Source organism: Artibeus jamaicensis, unplaced genomic scaffold (assembly GCF_021234435.1).
Source record: "Artibeus jamaicensis isolate MK-2021 breed Jamaican fruit bat unplaced genomic scaffold, CSHL_Jam_final scaffold_916, whole genome shotgun sequence".
Taxonomy (NCBI): domain Eukaryota; kingdom Metazoa; phylum Chordata; class Mammalia; order Chiroptera; family Phyllostomidae; genus Artibeus; species Artibeus jamaicensis.
This window is the reverse complement of record NW_026522059.1, coordinates 26,463,653-26,482,642: the sequence shown is the minus strand read 5'-3', so window position 1 is coordinate 26,482,642 and position 18,990 is coordinate 26,463,653. Positions and strand designations below refer to the sequence as shown.

Genomic DNA, 18,990 nt, shown 5'->3' with positions numbered 1-18,990 from the left:
TGACCACCAACGAGATTCTTCTATTTACTATCTATCTATGTATTCATCTTCTTTCCCCTCTCTTTTACTGAATCTCAAATTACCCATTAAATAATTAGGTTATCTACAAATAATGATCAATTTTCCTCCTTTCCAGTTTTTAGATTCCTTAAATTTTTCTCTTTTATTGCATTGCTCAGGATGTCAAGTACAATGTTGAACAGCGGGACGATAGAGGATGTTCTGTAAAGTAAGTGGTCTTCAGGTCTTGCTGTTAAGCATAATGGTACAGTAGGTTCTTGGCTATCAAGAATGATTTTCATATTTTTATTCTTGGTTATGCTTTTAATGTAGTGATATCCATGAAAAAAATTCCCAATCTTGGGGGAGAGCATTCTTGTATTCCTGGGACAAGCCATGACATAAAAACATATTTTGAGGATTTTATATCTGTATTCATCTTATTCCCACTGCTTACTAGTGATGTGACCTTGGGTAAGTCACTTAATCTCTCTGTGCCTGTTTCTTCTTTGAAAACAGGATTAATAGTAAGAGATTTTGCCTTCTGGAATTGGGGGGATATATGTAACCTTTTGAATAGTACATGGTACATGTTAGCTATATGTAACACTCAATACATGTTAGCTATCCTTATTATTGTCATCACAGCTATATTATTATTGTAAATATTGTCATTATTAATGGTCTCTTGTTTCCTGTGTGTGTGTATATGTCTGTAAGTGTACCTGGCTGAATGCTATCTTTGTTGTATTTTGATATCCATGTTATGCTAGCTGATTAGAATGACTTGGGAAACTTTCCATGTCTTATTATTCTCTGAAATAATTCAAACAATGTTGGAATGATCTATTCCTTGAAGGTTGCCAGGACCCGGTGAAGGTCCTTGATTAACCTTTCAGTTTCTTCTATCCTTCCTTTGTTTATTCAGACTTTCTACATAGCATTTGTATTTTCCAGAAAAATTGCCATGTTCAGATCGTCTTTGTTAGCCTTGGACATGTCTCCTCACCATTCCTGTGTCAGATTTTATCTTTCTTACCACCAGTTCACTCCCCTGAGCTCCGCCCTTGCACACCCACACAGAGGACAGCTCATCCCTGCTTTTATGGGCATTTGACTAGCAAGATTGGGGTCACAGTAGAATAGACTTTTGCAGTGATTCCCGTGGATAGAACTGGGACCAATATTTAAAAATAAGATTTTGTCTCAATTTAGGTAAAAATATACATAGGATTATATGCTAGTTCAAATCTTCCAAGAAACAGTCACCAAGATGAGATTAAACAAGCAAGGATTTTATTAAGGGGACTCCTGTGTGAGGGGGTAGAGGGAGGGTGCGCAGTGAGGTGGGGAGGCCTAGGACCTGAGGCCAGTGTGACCCTAAGTGCAGGAGAGAGGAAAGGGAGATTGGGTGAGAGCCTCTTGCATGCTCAGCAGTCTAAGCAGAGGCCTCTACTTTGTGCCTTCAGACTTCTGCACCTGCCTTGGCCTCTAGGCTGAGTTCTCTTATTGGCTGGGGGGCACCTGGGGGAGGCCTGGCTTCAGCAGCACTGGACCCTGGTCTGTTGTCTCCCCACAGGGTACACTCCAGTGATGGTGGTGAAGTAACAGCTTTCTTACATTGAGAGTTTTCTACCAGTGGAAAGAATAGCTTGGTAAGGGAGTGACTTCTCACTAGAGATGTTTAGGCAGAAGGAGGTAAGGTGCAGGGCTGTGGGTTACACTTGAGGGGGATTCTCGACCTTTACGTACCATTTCTGACCTCTTTCCCATTCCAGTCCTTCCATTGTCTTCTCCTTCCTCCATCCCTACTCCTCCCCCTCTCATTCTTCCTTCCTCCTCTTTGCTTCCCTTTCCCGTTTTTCTCCTTCTCCTCTCCCCTTTCCCCATCTCTTTCTCTTTGTCTCTCTGTTTTTTTCTCTCTCTCCACACATATCCACACGCATATAGGGTTGGGGTATGTAAATCATTCTTCCTACTTCATGAGCTTTGCTTCTAAGTAGAAATATCTTTTAATATTGAAATTAAAAAATTCAGCACTCCTTCCCCACTCAGGCTGCCTTTCTGCCTCCTTCCGCTCCCAGGGTCCTGTCTCTTCAGTAAGTTCATGAATCTGATGGCTTACATAGGACAAGGTTTTAGTCCTGGTTACAACAGAGTCAAGAAAATAATGCCGTGATATGGGGTCAGGGAGCCTTAGTCTCTTCTGCCCTTTGTGCTTTTCTGGTCCTTTGGAGTCACTGTTGAAAACCAAGACATGTTGTAAGTTTTCAGATTTCATGGGAGGCAGTTTAAGTGCCCTGAACCCCTCTCCTCGCCGCCCAGGTGTGCCTGCAGTGCCCCTTTGGACGCTTTTAAAATCATCTCTATGTATTTGGCTTTCTGAAATGTCATGATGATATGCTTCTGTCACTGCTCCGCCCCCGCACCCCCCCTACAGTTTTTGTACAAGGTACTCCATGCACTGTTTATTCAGGTCCCTTCCTCTTTTCTGGGGAATTTTCCAATATTTCTGTAGTAATTGCTTTTCCATTATGTTCTCTCTTTTCTCATTACAGAATCCATAGTCGCATGTTTATCCTCTGATTGATTCTCTAATTTGCTCATATTGTCTATCTTTGTGCCTTTCATTCTTTTTTCCTGGAACTGTCTTCACCTTTATCATCCAAACTTTCCATAGAATTTTTGTTACTTCATACTTTTTATTATTTACAATATTCTAGCTCTAGCTCTGTCTCTTTCTAGCCTCCTCTTTTTACTACATAGATGCAATAACTTCTTTTTATCTCTCTGAGGATATTATTTTTTCTCTATTCTCGGCATCATCTCCATTACTTTGTGCTTGTTCATATTTTTGATGTAGTTTGCTTCTGTTTTGATCGGCGTGGCTCCTGCCCCTCCATCAGGCTGTTCAGAAGAAGCACAGTATGTTCAATGGCTGAATGTAACAGCTACTCAGCAGCTGACTGGAAGCCTTGCGAGGGGGGTGCAGGGAGGGCAGCAGTGGACAGGCTCATCCATCTGCCCATTTCTATGGATGGTTTTAGGCAGTGAGCCTTTTCTCTGGGGCCACTGGTGGCCTCCAGAGAAGGATCCTCTGATTATAAGTACAGGGATGGGGTGGGATTTGGGAAACTCTTGGGGAAATGGGAACCTCATGTTTTTTTACATTGTCCTTTTGCTTCACCCCTCTATTTTCAGTCAAGGGCTCTACCTTCGCATTCTACTGTGCTTGCTGCTCCAAACCACCAGCCTTTAGGGTTCAATATGACCAGAGATTTAACCTCCCCTTCATTCTAGAATGTAGGAGAGATAGATGCCTGCTATGGGGTGGGAAAAGAGATATGGGGGAGGGGTTGGTAATTCTTTTATGTACTTTTAACCAATTCTGTTTGTATCTATTCCCCACATTCCAAGATTTCTAATGCTTCATATGCCTCGGGCTGTCATAGTCCATGGTACTATTTGACTTTCTTTTTAGGTATCGTATCCCTTTTAGATATTTTGACTTTAGATGCATTTAAGCTTTATCGTACTCCACTCTGCTGAGGCAGTGGCCATTCTTCTAATTTCCATTTCCCCTTATTTGACTGATGTGTCTGGTGCAGACTCTGCCCTCCTCTTTCAATCCTTTGACCTCTCTAACTGTCATTTTAATGGGGTTTTTGATAATACATCCAACCTGCCATATTTTACCATAAGTCTCTAGGTGCTAGAACTTTGAATATTGTTTCTCTTTCCTATGTTTGGTGTTCTACTTCTGGAACATTTATATTATCTCCATATCTGTTCCTCTTTGTCTGTCCCCGATTTTTTATTATCTAATTACTGGAAGTTCCGTTTCTTCTCCACATTCACTGCAATTCTCACAAGCCTTTCCTCTGTCATTATTCTGTTTTCAGTTCCCTTGGTGTCATTTGCTCTATCGCCTATTGTTTTGGTCTGCTCTTTTCTGAGCTCTGCAATTTCCCTTTCTGCCTCATTCTGTTGTGCCATCAACGCTGCACTTTTATTGAATTCGTGTTCCTGTTATGTTCTGTAGTATAGAGCAACTTCTGGGAATTTTATTCTTCTTTTCAGGGAGGGGTTAATTCTGTTTTCTTATGCACACCGCGTTCTTTCATTATTTGTCTGATTTCCTGTGGTGGTTTTTGCCCTGTCATTGTGCCATTTCTTTTTGACTTGTTCATGCTTGACAGGTTCCCTTCAAGCCTCCTTTTGTTATGATATAATTAAAATGAATGATTTCTTTACTGTTTTTCTGCCATCGGTGATGTGTTTGCATGCCCTTTCCAGGCCAGTGTCAAGCCCGGGCATCTGATGACGTGACAGGGTGGAAAAGCTCAGCTTGGCCACGTGGGGCCTGTGAGCTCCTTGGCCAAATGTTCTGCATTGAGTTCACCGCACATCTGCAGGGAGGCAGCCTCTTTCTCTGTGTGTGTGTGGGGGTGCTTTGGGTTTTAGGTCTGTCCTCTACTTGACTGTCTAGTACTATGTCCTGTGCTTCTGCCGGAGACAGTTGTCTTGGTTGTTCACATCTCTCATTTTCATTCTCAGCCCTGTTAGTCACTGGGGTTAAAAGAAAAGGGTGTTCAGAGTGGTGGTACCAATGTTAACAGTTTCCAGTGGAAAGTCATCCTGAAACGTTCACTTATCTCCTTGGTGCTCCTTCTCCAGTTTTCTCTTCTTTAAAGGGTCTTACCACATTTATCTACCCTTTGATTTTCAGTCCTGCTAAGTTCCCCTTCACCGCTGAGGTTATTAATGCCGGCTCCTTCTTTCACTCACCCTCGCCCCTCCGGCTGGACCGGAGACCCCAGGACAGCAAGAAGGGCAGGAAAGTGTCCAGATGGCTTCCCTGATCACCCCAAGCTATAAAAACCATGGGGACAGAGAACTATGCTGACTGTCACTCCATTAGCCCCTTTCTGTTGAAGAAATCAGTCTGCTCACTGTGTTTGAGCTCTGCAAGACACTTTTATCGGAACATATTCTAACATTAATGAGGTAGTCTGTAGAATTTTTAAAAATTTTCGCTTTCCTCAGAGGCAAGACAGACAAGATGAGGTTTACATAGACAGTGAAGTGACATAAAAAGTGCAACACTGGCATTTGTCTTTTCTTTAGGCTTTCAGGTATGTTTGAAGCAGTCTGATACAAGCACTGCAAGCACTGTAATTAAGCAGCCACAATTCCTGGAAAGTTTTATGTCTCCCGCAACCTCACCTCTCCTTTCGAAAAGGCTTAGCACAAGTTTGCCAGCCTGTGACATAACTGAGGGTGGGAAGTGGTGCTGTGCATTTTCACACAGTGGTGATACCAGGGAGGAGAGGCGAGGCTACAACTCTTCACCGGCAATTGGCTTATTCCCCCTGATGCCGTCACAGGGCCAGTGGGAGAACTGGTGTGTCTGCAGAGTCTTGGACATTCTAGATCTCCCAGGCTCAAGATGGTCCTCTTCATCCACAGCGCAGGTCCATCCCCTGTGATTTTGTGCTGTGTCCACAATAAAGCACATCTTTTCTGACTTTCCAAGGTGGAGACCGCCACATATCATATTGCCCTGCTCCTAATTTCACTTACATTACCTATGTGTGACCTTTCCCATTCTGAAATCGTTAATATGGAGAAAGGTACCAATTGCTAGGTCTCCCAGGAGTGGTGCCTGCACAGAATCTCTTCATTTGGTGGAGCACCACCTGATTTTTGGTCTTCCCTTGTGTGTTTGGTCATAAGACATGACCATTCTGCAGGTTCCTTCCTGGTCCTTATCTTAGACATTTCTTCCAGGACCCCTCTGCTATCGATACAACGTATTATCTTTCTATGCATGAATCAATGTTCCTTCAGTACAGAATGGTTCACTCTTAGCCGGTAAGACTTACTTACATATGGTCGAGATCATTCTGCATTTCTTCTCCTCTTCTGTCTTCATACTAGAAAAATCCCAAGTTCTTTTCATCTCTGCTGAAGTCTGATGGTGGAGGTAATGATTTGTCTATCTCAAAGGGTTTTCCCAAACTATTATCCACCTGTCTCTGAGTTTCTCTCCATATTGCAGAGATTTTAGTGAGAATGCTCCATAATTTGTTGATTTAACTTTTTTCTCCTGTACTTCTTTGGGTTAAACAATCATATACTTTACAAAGTGCCCCCCGTCCCAGCCCCGCTACTTCCTGTAACCAACTGGCACCATACGTAGTTATTACAATATTGTTGACTATATTTCCTATGCTGTTCTTCGCATCCCTGTGACTGTTTTGTAACTAACAATCTGTACTTCTTAATCCTTTCACCTTTTTTATCCATCCCTCCACCCCTCCCCTCTGGCAACCATCTGTTTGGAATGAAGTTCTTTCAATCCCCTTCTTTCCTTCTTTCCTTCATCCCTCTTTTCCTTCCTTCCTCATAAATTTCTTTACATGAATACAGTTTTATGCACATACATAATTTATATAAATGCATAATGTGATCATATTATACACCGTGTATTTTTTTCTTCCTCCCCTTTTTTTGCCTCTTCTCTCTGCACTACTCCCATTCATCTGCACCACACACATTCCACCCAACCCTGAGTATGTCTATATAAAGATATATGTATATACACATATGCATATCCATATACCTTCATATAACATCAATTATAAAATTAACTTTTCATTCCATTTACAGACCTAAGGCAAGAGGAATAACTGAGTGTTTTTGATTATTGTCCAGAAGAGGAAAAACAAGTAATTGGTTTTTATTTTCCTCCTAGTGTTCTAAGAAGCCCATCTAAATTCTAATAAGGCAAACTAGAGTGAAATATTCTTTATTATTTCCAGCATTATTTGTTCTAGGTTAAGTTTATTGTATAGTAAAGCTCATTTATTTGCCCTATTTTGTTTTATAGAAGGGACATGTTGTGTAATCAACAGATTTATGCCAATTTTGTATGCGGTTTCCCATTACTTTCTTGTGTAACCTTTTTAGGTCTCTAATTTATTTCCTTATCTATTAAAGATGGGGGTAGATTCTAATGTTTTTACCATTGAGTGTTTTTGTTAATTTTGGAGAATATAAACTAATTCACATGTTATGTGTAATTACAAATTGAGTAAGACATAGTGCCCACTTGCACAAAGACAGTAAAAGTTAAGACTTTTACCTAAATGAAGAATAAGTCATAAAATATTGAATGGAAAAAAATCCTGTTTACTCTTAAGGGAGACTTTATAAAAATGATTTTTTTCATTAGGTAGAAAATAATCCTTAATTTATCTCTTTTCTGGACCATTTCAGTAGCCTCTTTCCTGGTCTTCTAGTACCTCTTTTCTTTTTAATCCATTCACTGCAGCCAGAGCAATCTTTTAAAAACACTTAATGAACAAGTTGTTCTGTGGCTGAAGACCCTTGCATACCTACCTCATGCACTTAGAATAAAATTAGAATTCTTAAAGTGAATTACAAATCCTTGCATAATCTGGCCTCTGCCTATCTCTTAACCTTCATCAGATCTTGTTCTCTTTCTTCTTGGAACACTGTGGTCCAGCTACACTGTCTTTAATTTAGTTCCTGGACTGGGAGAAGGTCCATCCTGCCTCAGGGACCTTGCACATGCTGTTCCCGCTGTGACCTCTTTCACTTCTTCTTTTCTTTTGTTTTTCTATCTTACTAATTCTTTCTCTTCAAGTCTCAGCTTAGGTGTCACTTCCCCAGTAACCCACTTTCTCATTCTAAATTAGACCTGTGTTGGTCTGGGTTTTCGGAGATGAAGACACCAAAATGGGATTAAGCATGTTGGACTTTAGTAGGGGAACCTCATTTTTCACTTATTATACTTGCTGATATGTAAGGTCTTACTTTTCTCATTTTATGTCATCATTTTTATTTTTGTTTTATTGAGCAATATTTCTTTTTATTTTCTTCTAGTGATTTTCTACAATAGCGGTCTCTAAACTTTTTGTTGTTAAAATTCCTTTTAGGGTTTTTCCTTTTAAAGACCCTAAAAATCTTATATTTGTGTGGGATGTATTTTTATACCCCACACAAATACATCTATCAAATTAAATATATATCATATTCTACAAATTTGACATATATGTAAATATATGTCAAATTTATATATATATATATCAAATTAGAAAGTGAAGATGAGTAATTAAAGCATATATGATTCTGGAGAATATTATACTAAGTGATATAAGCCAGTTGATAAAAGACAAATACCATATGATCTCAACTATAAGAAGAATCTAATGAAAAAAATAAACTAATGAGCAAAATAAAACCAGAGACAGGGAAACATGGAACAGACTGACAGCTGCCTGAGAGGAGGGAGGAGGGGGATAAAGGTGGAAAGAAGGGGAAAGCACTAGTCAAAGAACATTTGTAAATGACCCATGGACGTGGACAATGGTGTGGGGATTGATTGTGGGAGTCGGGGTGGGCTGGGTGGAGGAGAGCAAAGGGGGAAAATTGGAACAACTAATAGAATAACAATAAAATAAATATTTATGATTCAATTAAAGTAATAAGTATAAACCCACTGCATATTAACATAATATTTAAAAATAAAAATGATTTAAAATGTTAAAACAAAATAATTTAGAGAGAAGTGGTATGGCTTTACATTTTTCAATTCTCTTTAATGTTTGGCTTAATAGATAACTCCTGGATCCTCACATGAGCTTCATTCAGTGTATTGCAAAATGTTATTTTGTTGAAGTACACATGGAAAAAAATCTGCTTTGACTGATAGTTGGAAAAGGAAAACCTGTTTTCATAGACTTTTCAGATAATTATTGTTATTTTTTGATACTGCATGAAACTTCAACAGATGGTAGTTTGTTAAAAGTTTTAATGTGGAAACAAATCATAAAATGAACTTTTTGTACTGTTACTTTAAATCCCTAGGTCTGTCTTGCACTTTGAATGGACCTTTTACCTACGTGTGAGTTTGTAATGTCATGCATTGGCATTTGGGAATATTGGTTGCCTGAGCTATTCGGATCCTCCAAATGTTAACATGTTTCATGATACATTAGTAAAAAATCATATCTGCTGATATCTCCATCAGTCTTATCAGAAAATGTTTAAGTATTATAAAGTCATCAATAGTGGTCAATGCCAATTTTAAAAATTCTAACATTTGCTTGAAAACTCATCATTTTTGGCAACAAGTGCCCTCATTTGTTTTACTTGAAATGATAAACTCACACTTGGTTTATATTTGGGAAAGTGTTGTCCAAACACCGAAGTCTGAACACGTAGTTGTTGGTCTGTCATTCTTCCATGTGATAATGGAGTTTTAGGGAAAAAGCAGCTAGTTCAGTTTTATTGAAACAGTCGCACAAGTTCCTTCCCTCTAGGCAAGCATTGTGCTTCAGTGTGAAGTAGAAGCGCTTTGTATGTGGTGCCCACTTTGTCACACAGAATGTTGAAAAGATGCATACCTGAAGTTTGAGATTAAAACTAGTGCTTTGTACTATTTCATCAAGGACATTCTCAAGTGAAGGTAGCATTTTTTGTTTGTTTTGTTTTTATTGTGTGTGTCAAGAATACAGTGATTCAAGGGAAGTTCCATGCCACTTCTTGACTTATTTTGAGAACCGAAAATTTTACCCACCTTTAGTTTTGTACCATCAGAGCAAATGTCAACATAGTGAATAAGGCAAATAATATCTTAGTATCATTATAAAAATAGGTCAACCCCACAGACCTCTGAAAATATCTGAGAGACGTATCATGAGAATTGCTGCTCTAAAATTTCTGTATCCTGTCTTTATCTTAGCAATTATCATCACTGAATTTTTAATAAACACATTTAAACTTTTATTTTCCATCAATGTCAGGAATTAATCATTATCCATTACTCTTTCTCTGGGCAAAGCAAAATCTTCAGTATATTTTTTTAAAAGTATATTTTATTGATTATGCTATTACAGTTTTCCCATTTTTTTCTCTCCTTTATTCCCCTCTGCCCTGCACCCCCCTTCCTCCAACATTCCTCTCACTTAGTTCATGTCCATAGGTTGTACATATATATTCTTTGGCTTCTCCAATTCCCATACTATTTGTAACCCCCACCTGTTATTTTGCACTTACAAATTATGCTTCTTATTCCCTGTACCTTTCTCCCCGTTCTCCCCTCTCCCCCTCCCTGCTGATAACCCTCCATGTGATCTCCATTTCTGTGATTCTATTCCTGTTCTTGTTGTTTGCTTAGTGTTTTTTGTTTTTAGGTTCAGTTGTTGATAGTTGTGAGTTTGTTGTCATTTTATTGTTCATATTTTTTATCTTTTTCTTAGATAAGTCACTTTAACATTTCACATAATAAGGGCTGGGTGATGATGAACTCCTTTAACTTGACCTTATCTGGGAAGCACTTTATCTGCCAATCCATTCTAAATGATGGCTTTGCTGGATGGAGTAATCTTGGATGTCGGTCCTTGACTTTCATAACTTGGGATACTTCTCTCCAGCCCCTTTTTACCTGTAAGGTTTCTTTTGAGAAACCAGCTGATAGCCATATGAGAACTCCTTTGTAGGTAACTCTCTCCTTTTCTCTTGCTGCTTTTAAGATTCCCTTCTTATCTTTAATCCTGGATAAGTTAATTAGGATGGGTCTTGGTGTGTTCCTCTTTGGGTCCAACTTCTTTGGGACTCTCTGGGCTTCTTGGACTTCCTGGAAATCTATTTCCTTTGCCAGGAAGATTGGGGAAGTTTTCTTTCATTATTTTTTTCAAATAAGTTTTCAATTTCTTGCTCTTCTTCTTCTCCTTCTGGCACCCCTATGATTCAGATATTGGAATGTTTAAAGTTGTCCTAGAGGTTCCTAAGCCTTTCCTCATTTTTTCAAATTTTTGTTTCTTCATTCTGTTCTGGTTGAATGTTTATTTCTTCTTTCTGTTCCAAATCATTGATTTGACTCTTGGTTTCCTTCCCTTCACTGTTGGTTCCCTGCGTATTTTTCTTTATTTCACTTTGTATAGGCTTCACTTCTTCCTTTATTTTGCAGCTGTACTCAATCATTTCTGTGAATATCCTGATTATCAGTGTTTTGAATGCTGCATTTGATAGGTCGTCTATCTCCTCCTTGCTTAGTTCTTTCTCTGGACTTTGATCTGACCTTTCATTTGGGCCATATTTCTTTATCTTCATGTACCTGTTATGTTGTAAGGCGAAGAGCCTTAGGTATTTGCCAGGATGGGGGCAATCCAATTTGCTGCATTGTAGCGCTGTATGTGGGGGAGGGGTCAAGAGAGAAAACCAATGCCCCTTGCTCAGCCCTTGCCTGCTTTCAAGAGACTGATAGTTTTTCCCACCACCACAACTGCCACAGGTTTTTACAGCCAGAGGGTGTGAGGCTTTCTTTTTCTGTGCTGGAACCCTGGGTTGCATGGTCTGTCTTGCTCCCCAGTTGTTCTCCTGGTTTATCCTTATGCGAATGTGGGGTCATCTGTTCCACCAGCTGCCACCTTGCCATACATCCTCCCGCCCTGGCTGCCCATCTCCGCCCCTCCTACCAGTCTGGATTAATGTTTTTTCTTTATATCTTTGGTTGTCAGACTTTCATAAAGTTTCACTTTTTGGCAGTTCTGGTTGTTTTTTTTTAAACTGGTTGTTTCCTTCCTTTGGTTGTGCAAGGAGGTGAAGCATATCTAACTATACCTTCATCTTAGCTGGAACTCTTGAAATGTTGCAGTGCACTTTTTAAAAAAAACTACCTTCCTATAGCCTCTCAGATATTTCATTCGAGTTTGGTATTATCCTTAAGAATACTTTCTTAGTGGCATAAACTCTATTTTCATGATCAGAAATTAGTTACACTCCATTTAACATTTTACTGGTTTATTTGATACTCTGATTGCTAGATCATTTTTCTTTCCTAACCGTGAATGTCTTTTTTCACTTTGAGTTGAGGAAAAATTCTTTCCAAAGGGATATATGAGTAGTTTTTGAATCCATTCATGACCAAACATGTCTTTATTTTGCCATCACACTTGTTGAACTTTTGCTGTGTTAGAATTCCATGTTCAAATCTCTTTTCACGTCTTACAGCATTCAGTGACGCAGATGAGAAGTTTGCTGGTTGACTTGTTTTGTTGTAAGTTACTTAGTTCTTTTTCAGGTTGTTTTGGTAGCATTTTCTATTTAATTTTTAACATGGAAATTTTGCAGGCTATGGCTTGAGGTATTCCTTTCATTATTCTTTTCAGAATTTTGAAGACTTTACTTTTTAAGACTCAAATTTCTCTTCAGCTGGGTATTTTCTTCTGTTATTTCTTTAATTATTTATTTTTTCCTTTTACCCTTTTCATTGCTTTCTTCTATAACTCTTGTTAGTTGAACATTACACATCTGAATGTATTTTTGCATGCTTTTTAAACTTTTATTTTCTTTCCCTAAAAACTATGAAAATTCCTTGTTTAGACCTCCCAGATCATTACATTTTTTAGGTCTTTTCAATTCAAACCTCATAAAAAATTTCATTTTTATTTTAGAAATTATGTATCTTGTATTATGATTATTTCTTTTTCATAGTCACCTGACCTTGCTTTGTAGAGGTAGTATCTTCTTTCTCACGTTATTTTCTCTGTCCAACATTATTTTTCTTATCAATAAGCTGTTTTGATATTCTTGGAGCTTCTCTTTCATTTTTATTAGATTTCCTTAAATATCTGGTGATTCTTAATTTTTCTGTTAAAAGTGGAGTTTGATCACCTTTCAGAGCTGACAGACAGGGTTTGTTAGCAGAGTGGAGCTCACTCTTTCAGAGTGGGCTGTTCTCTTAAACGAAGGAGTGGCCACAGGTGCTGAGGGTTCCTGGAAGATTCCTTTGCATATGTACAAGTGAGGTCCAAGGGGGTTGGGCATATGAGAGAGCTTTCCTGTTGTTTTAAGATTAAGGTTTTTTTGGTTTCCAGCTGATAGTTTAAATTTACTGTAGGCATTTCCCAGGTTATTTCTCTTTCTGGTCCTAGGGCTTCCGAAGGTCCACTCATTCGGTATTTAAGAGGTGAATGCTTAGCTAGTTCCTTTAGATGTACTGGACCAAAGGAACACTGAATGACTGGCATGGTTGCAGACCCTGAATAATCTGAGTTAGAGTTTTCTAGGCTCACTGGGAAAACTGGTGCTCACTCTCATTAACCTTTCCTGCACTAGAGCTGGTGAGTAGCCTTGACTTTGGTTTCTCCTCTCAATCTCTTCTGCTTTCTATCTTTTAGAATTGTACAAAATTTCTGTTTCCACATTGACTGTATACATTATTACTTTTCTCATTTCAGGGAGATCTTTCAGATTTAAAATGGGCTTGAGATGGAAGTCTGTCCTGCAGCTTCTTTTAAAAATGTTTTTTCAATCTCTACTCCCCTCCTCATTTATAATCCTTCCCTGAGGATATGTTCACTGATTTTAGAGGTGTGGGGCAGAAGGTGGGGAGAGAGAGAGAGAAACATTGGTTGGTTGCTGTCTGGGGATTGAACCCACAGCCTAGGTATGTATGCTGACCAGGGCTTAAACCCAAGACCTTTTGGTGCTCAGGACAACGCTCCAACCAATCGACCCACCTGGTCAGGGTTGTCCTATGGCCTTTTAAGAGATATTGTGTTTTGTTTTTTTCTGCTAGAGATTTGAGCATAATAAGTTCCTCTGAAGAATGGATTCTTTTTTTAATTTTTAAAACTGATTTGCTTTAAAAGATTCTTTTCTTTAAAAATTGTATTTTTGGTCAGAATCTAAATATAATGTTTTAATATTTTCTAGTTACTTAATTTATATTTCTTTTATGTCAATTACATAAACTTTTCCACAGGACATTTGGAAAAGTTGGCCTCTAGCTATATCAAACTAAAGATGAATAATGAAGAGCTGCTATCCCTCATTATTTATTTGTGTTTCCTGGTATGATACATACCCTGCAGAATGTTTCAGCACCTTGAATTCTACCAATAATCTAACCACAATGTCTTTGTCTTCAAAAAGTTCATAGAATTCCCTTTGCACACTTTCTCTAAAACTCTGAATATGGAAATCCTGTCATTTACTGGCATGTAAGAAATTCCCTGTTCCACTGATTTCTTGTATCCCTCTTTTCAGGTGACTTTTTTCTTCTGATTATGAAAATAGAGCATAGTTAAGAACTGGCACAGAGAGGGATGCTTAAGAGCTCTGGTATTCAATCCTGGTGTAAGCTGAGTGCTACGTGCCCCTGGGCAATGTACTTAGCACTTGCTGCACAGAGTCCTCATCTGTATAAAGGGCAAGTTTGCATATCAGCTTTAAGGCTATTTTAACCCATGCCAGGGGCTTGGAACACTATCTGGCATGTGGTAGGTGCTCAGTAAGTGTGTGTGACTTATTATTATTGAAGACTATTTGAAAAATAGAAAGAAGCAAATAAAAATTCACATACGATCACTATAAACATTTTAAATTTAGATTGCTACACACATGCGTGCACACATAGATTGTGATCTCTGCAAATTCTCTACATTGAAAAAATTCTTTTTTTATCCTCCTCCTTTCACTTTCATGTGGGATATCTTTCTCCTGATGGTTCTTTTTACTACTTGATGATGTGCCTTTCCTGCAGCTTCTTAAATATATTTTGAATCCTCTTGGTCTCAGTTCTGGATTACTCAGTAAGTTGACTAAGATCATGTTGAGGGTGCTAGCAAAGCTGGGGCAACAACAAGAGAAAGAGAGAGAGGGAATGTGTGTGTACGTGCCATAGACATGCTTCAATCTGCGGATCAGTGTATTTTGTTATTAGTGTATCTAAAAATGGAACTATATTAATTTCTATAGATATAAATTTTGTTTTCAAAAATTATGTCTTTTACATGTGGAGGTTATCATAATATTTTCACTGAACATTATGACTCCTCTCTCAAATATAACAGTCTTCAACATTAAGATTATCAATATCATCCCAGGTTTGTAACTCATTTCATTCCCCTGAATCTTACAGAAATTATTTCATTGGTGAAAGGTTAGAGTCATTAAGGACAAAAGCTCAGTGTAGAAAGTTCCTAACAAATTTCAACCCTTGTTCTAACATGGAAAGTATCTGTTATCTCTGGTGATTTCCCTTTAGCAAGCACCAAAAGGAGGCATATTACCAAAGATAGCCTGCAGTGGAATGACTAACTTCATTGGCATTTAAATTATGACATTAACCATGGCTAGGATGATTGGTTCATTAGTTTCCATTTTAAAGTCGTGTTCTGTTAATGGAGAAAAATGCCAAGATTCTAAAAGAAAGAATAATTGTCACTTCTTGAAACTTTGCTCTTAAGTATAGTTTCTGAATGTGGTCTTCCTCCAAAACACACCCTCCACCCATCAGGGAGCTGATGTATCATCTATCAGTAATCAGCTATAGTAGTAGGTCAGCCTCAAGCAATCGAAGTGGTTGAAGACTAAACCCCAAGATATTCTATTGATCTGAGATATTGGTTTTTGAGATAAATTAGACTGTTTTTCTTATTAAAAACATAAGACATTCTATTTGAAGAACAGAATTTATACCATATCACGAGAAAGGCTCTGTGAGAGAGAGAGAGGTAGGGAAGACTGATGTAGAAGACATACAGTGAAATTCTGAATGAGAATTATATAAAAGCGTCACTTCTTAAAGAGAGGACAGTGCTCGTCCTGAGTGGGAAAAATCCTGTTTCCACTAATTCAGGTCAATGTTGGGAATAATGACCAACAGATAGGAGAAAGGGTCGTGAATGTCACACCTTTGCTGGTTGGATTTCAGTCTTCCCCTTGCTCCCCTTTGGTCTGCATGTAAGCCTGCTTGGTTTCCTAGTACTGTAGCTCACATTTAAGGAGAATAGAAGAGTGAAATATCATTTGTTTAATTCGAAGGCAATCATTAGGACCTGAGGGAAAGATAATTTCCTTATAAATGGGATGAATGGTTGTTAAAGTAAATTTACAACTGTACTTCCTAAAATCAAGGCAATGCGCATTTGTATAGAACTTCATAATTCACAACCAACTTTACAAATATGTTATAAATGGATTTTATCAAAAGATGAAACAGATAGCGTCCCCATTCCCTTCACAATACTTAAAACTCCAACTTACACTTCAATTCCTCAGGGAACTTTTATTCATACATTCAACAAATGTTAATTGAGTACCACATATGAAGCAGGCACCACGTGTCATGTAGCCATGAACAAAACAAAGAATCCCAGGTCTGTGGAGAACACATTCCCATGAGGGTAGACAAACAATGAACACCAAACAACAGTCAATAAGAGAGCTACATGGAATGTTAAAAGATGGTGACGGGGGAAGAGAGAAGGATTAGAGAGCTGAATAATGGAGATCAAAAGTCCTAGAGGGATTTAAATCTCAGGGCGGGTAGAGACAGGTCACTACATTAAATCAGGTAGTCAGGGTAAGTCTCATAGTGGTGAGATTGGACTTAGAGGAAATATGTGTTAGCCATGGGTATTTGGGGGAAGAACATTCCAAGAAGATGAAACAGCTGGAGCCACGGCCCTAAGGTAGAGACATAAGCAGGGTAGCAGGATCAGAATGAGTAAGGAGGAAAGTATTAGGAGAGGAGGTCAGAGATATAAGGGAGGTGAGATCCTTGAGGGTCCGGCAGACCATTGGAAGGACCTTGACTTTTACTCTAAGGGAAGTGGAGGATCGCTACAGGAGTGAGCATGAAGTGACGTGATGTGATTTTTGTTTTTTTAAAAGATTTTATTTATTTAGTTAAGAGAGAGGGGATGGGAAGGAAAGAAGGAAAGAAGTGTCAATAGGTTGACTCGCACTCGCCCTGACGACTTGCCAGGATGACTGGCCAGGACCACGCACCCTGACTGGGGATGGAGCCTGCAACCTAGGTATGTGCCCTGACCGGGAATCCAACCAGCGACATTTCACTTTCGGGACAATGCCCGACCAACTGAGCACACCTGTCAGGGCTGATTTATGTTTTAGTGGATTTCTCTAGATGGTGTATTGTTGAGAATAGATTGGAGGGAAGGGGGAGTAATGGTTAAAGCAGGGAAACTTATTAGGAAAGTGTTAATTATCTACTGCTGTGTAACATATCTTTTTAAAAAGATTTTATTTATTTATCTTTAGAGGGGAAGGGAAGGAAACAGGGAGAGAAATATCAATGTGTGGTTGCCTCTCATGCGTCCCCTGCTGGGAACTGGCCTGCAACCCAGGCATGTGCCCTGACTGGGAATTGAACCATGGTCATTTGGTTCAAAGGCCCACGCTCAATCCACTGAGCTACACCAGCCAGTTGCTGTGAAACATATCTTAAAACTTAGCAGGAAAAAGAGCAAATATTAACTACCTCATGGTTTCTGATAGTCAGGAATTCGAGAGCAGTTGAGCTGACTGGTTCTGACTCAGGGTCCGTCATAAGGTTATAGTTAGGTTCATATCTGGGGCTATGACTAATTTAAGCCTCGGCTCTAGAGAATCTACTGAGCTCATTCATGTGGTTGTCAGCGGATCTCAGTTCCTCACTAGCTATTGGTCAAAGCTTCAGTTCCTCCCCACAATATGCCAGTTTGCTTTTCCTGGAGAAAGATAGAGATAGAGATGAGAGACAGAAAGAGAGAGGCAGTGATTTAAAGTGATTTATACCAAGGTGGAAGTTGCCGACTGTATTATCTAACTCTGAAAGTGCTCTACTATGGCTTTTGCTACATGCTGTTGTGGCAATTCTGGAACAATGTTGGAGGGAAAATTCTAGGCTGCAGGTGGGAGACACAAGCCCCACTGGCCAAATCTGACCCTCCACCTTGTTTTATCCGGCCCGGCACCTTGTTTCTACCCAAGCTCTCGCCTAACTGTTAAGGAGTAGTTACTCTTATCCAGTCCTAAAATTACATTTGGCCCTTTGAAGGCAACCTCCAGGCTGATGTGGCCCCTGGTGAAAATGAGTTTGACACCCCTGTTCTAGGAGATAAGTATCACTGGAGATCTCCTGGGACAGAACAGATTAAAACTGAGATTTATTCAAGTCCAAAACCATCCTCCCCCTAGATTACAGAAAAAACAAAAACCAAAACAACAGGAAAAACAAAACCGGTGCTCCTTCTAGAAGTTATGAAAGAAATGGATGATGAGAGATGGATTGCAAATGATAATTTGTATGAACAATTCACTCTCCTCATTTGTGTTTTGTGGTCCCAAGTGAAGTAGATTTATGCCTGGATTTGCTGACTGTTACTACACGTACTTGTAGGAGGTAAAGACGTGTGCTAAGTTTCATAAGCTTCTTCCAGGAAAGCATTCCGGCCTTAGACTCTTATTAATGCTGGGGGCAGGGGGTGGCGGGCAGCCTCTGACAGCGATCTGGAGCGTTTCTGGGCTTGTTGCTTGTGATTTCAGTCACGTGACTGCCCCACCTCTTTCACTACAAAGCTGATGACTCATCTCTCCACTGTGCTCCCAACATCCACAAAATCAAGCAGTGGATAGCAAAACAAATGTGGACAGAAAAGGTATATGCATGATCTAACACAGCCTTAGCCTTGCTGTGAATACTCAGGTGCCAAATCTAGACTTTTTTCCAGAGAAGATCCAGAGATCGAGTTTAGAGTTGCTCTTTACACTTCGGTGTTTGAGGCCACCCAGAACCTAATATAACTAAAGCTACACAAAGTATATTTAAAAAGTCGATCGTAGCAGAGTTAGAACAGTGATGAAATGAACCACAGAATTTGTTCCAAATTTTGGCAAAAGCTGCTCTGTGAAACTTTCCTTTTTCAACCAGTCTACATTTTATGTTCACTGTACCAGAGAGATTATCCTGTTGTTATAAAACCCAGCTCTTTATTCAACAGTGCTTTGTACCAGAGAGATTATAATCTGTGAAGAAAAAAATACCAAAGTCATTACGCAATTCACAGGAAGAGCACAAAAGGCCCCTTTGGCCATCAAAAATCTTAAAAGAAATGAGTGTGCTTTCCCAGAATATTTCTTCCTATCTATCGTGTAAGGATTCATCAG

At 39.1% G+C, this 18,990-nt stretch overlaps 1 protein-coding gene across 6 annotated transcripts in view; it reads left to right on the top strand.

Moving 5' to 3' along the window:
• GRHL2 (grainyhead like transcription factor 2) overlaps positions 1–18,990 on the top strand; it is a 137,314-nt gene that overhangs the window by 20,816 nt on the left and 97,508 nt on the right. The window contains exon 1 of one of the 6 annotated variants that reach the window (XM_053661209.1): positions 1,634–1,655. The exons of 4 other annotated variants lie outside the window; for them this stretch is intronic. The gene's annotated coding sequence lies outside the window, so the exon portion shown is untranslated. Of the gene's footprint in view, positions 1–1,633; positions 1,656–16,818; positions 16,860–18,990 lie in introns of those variants that run through there. One more of the 6 variants, XM_053661211.1, reaches the window with a different exon arrangement.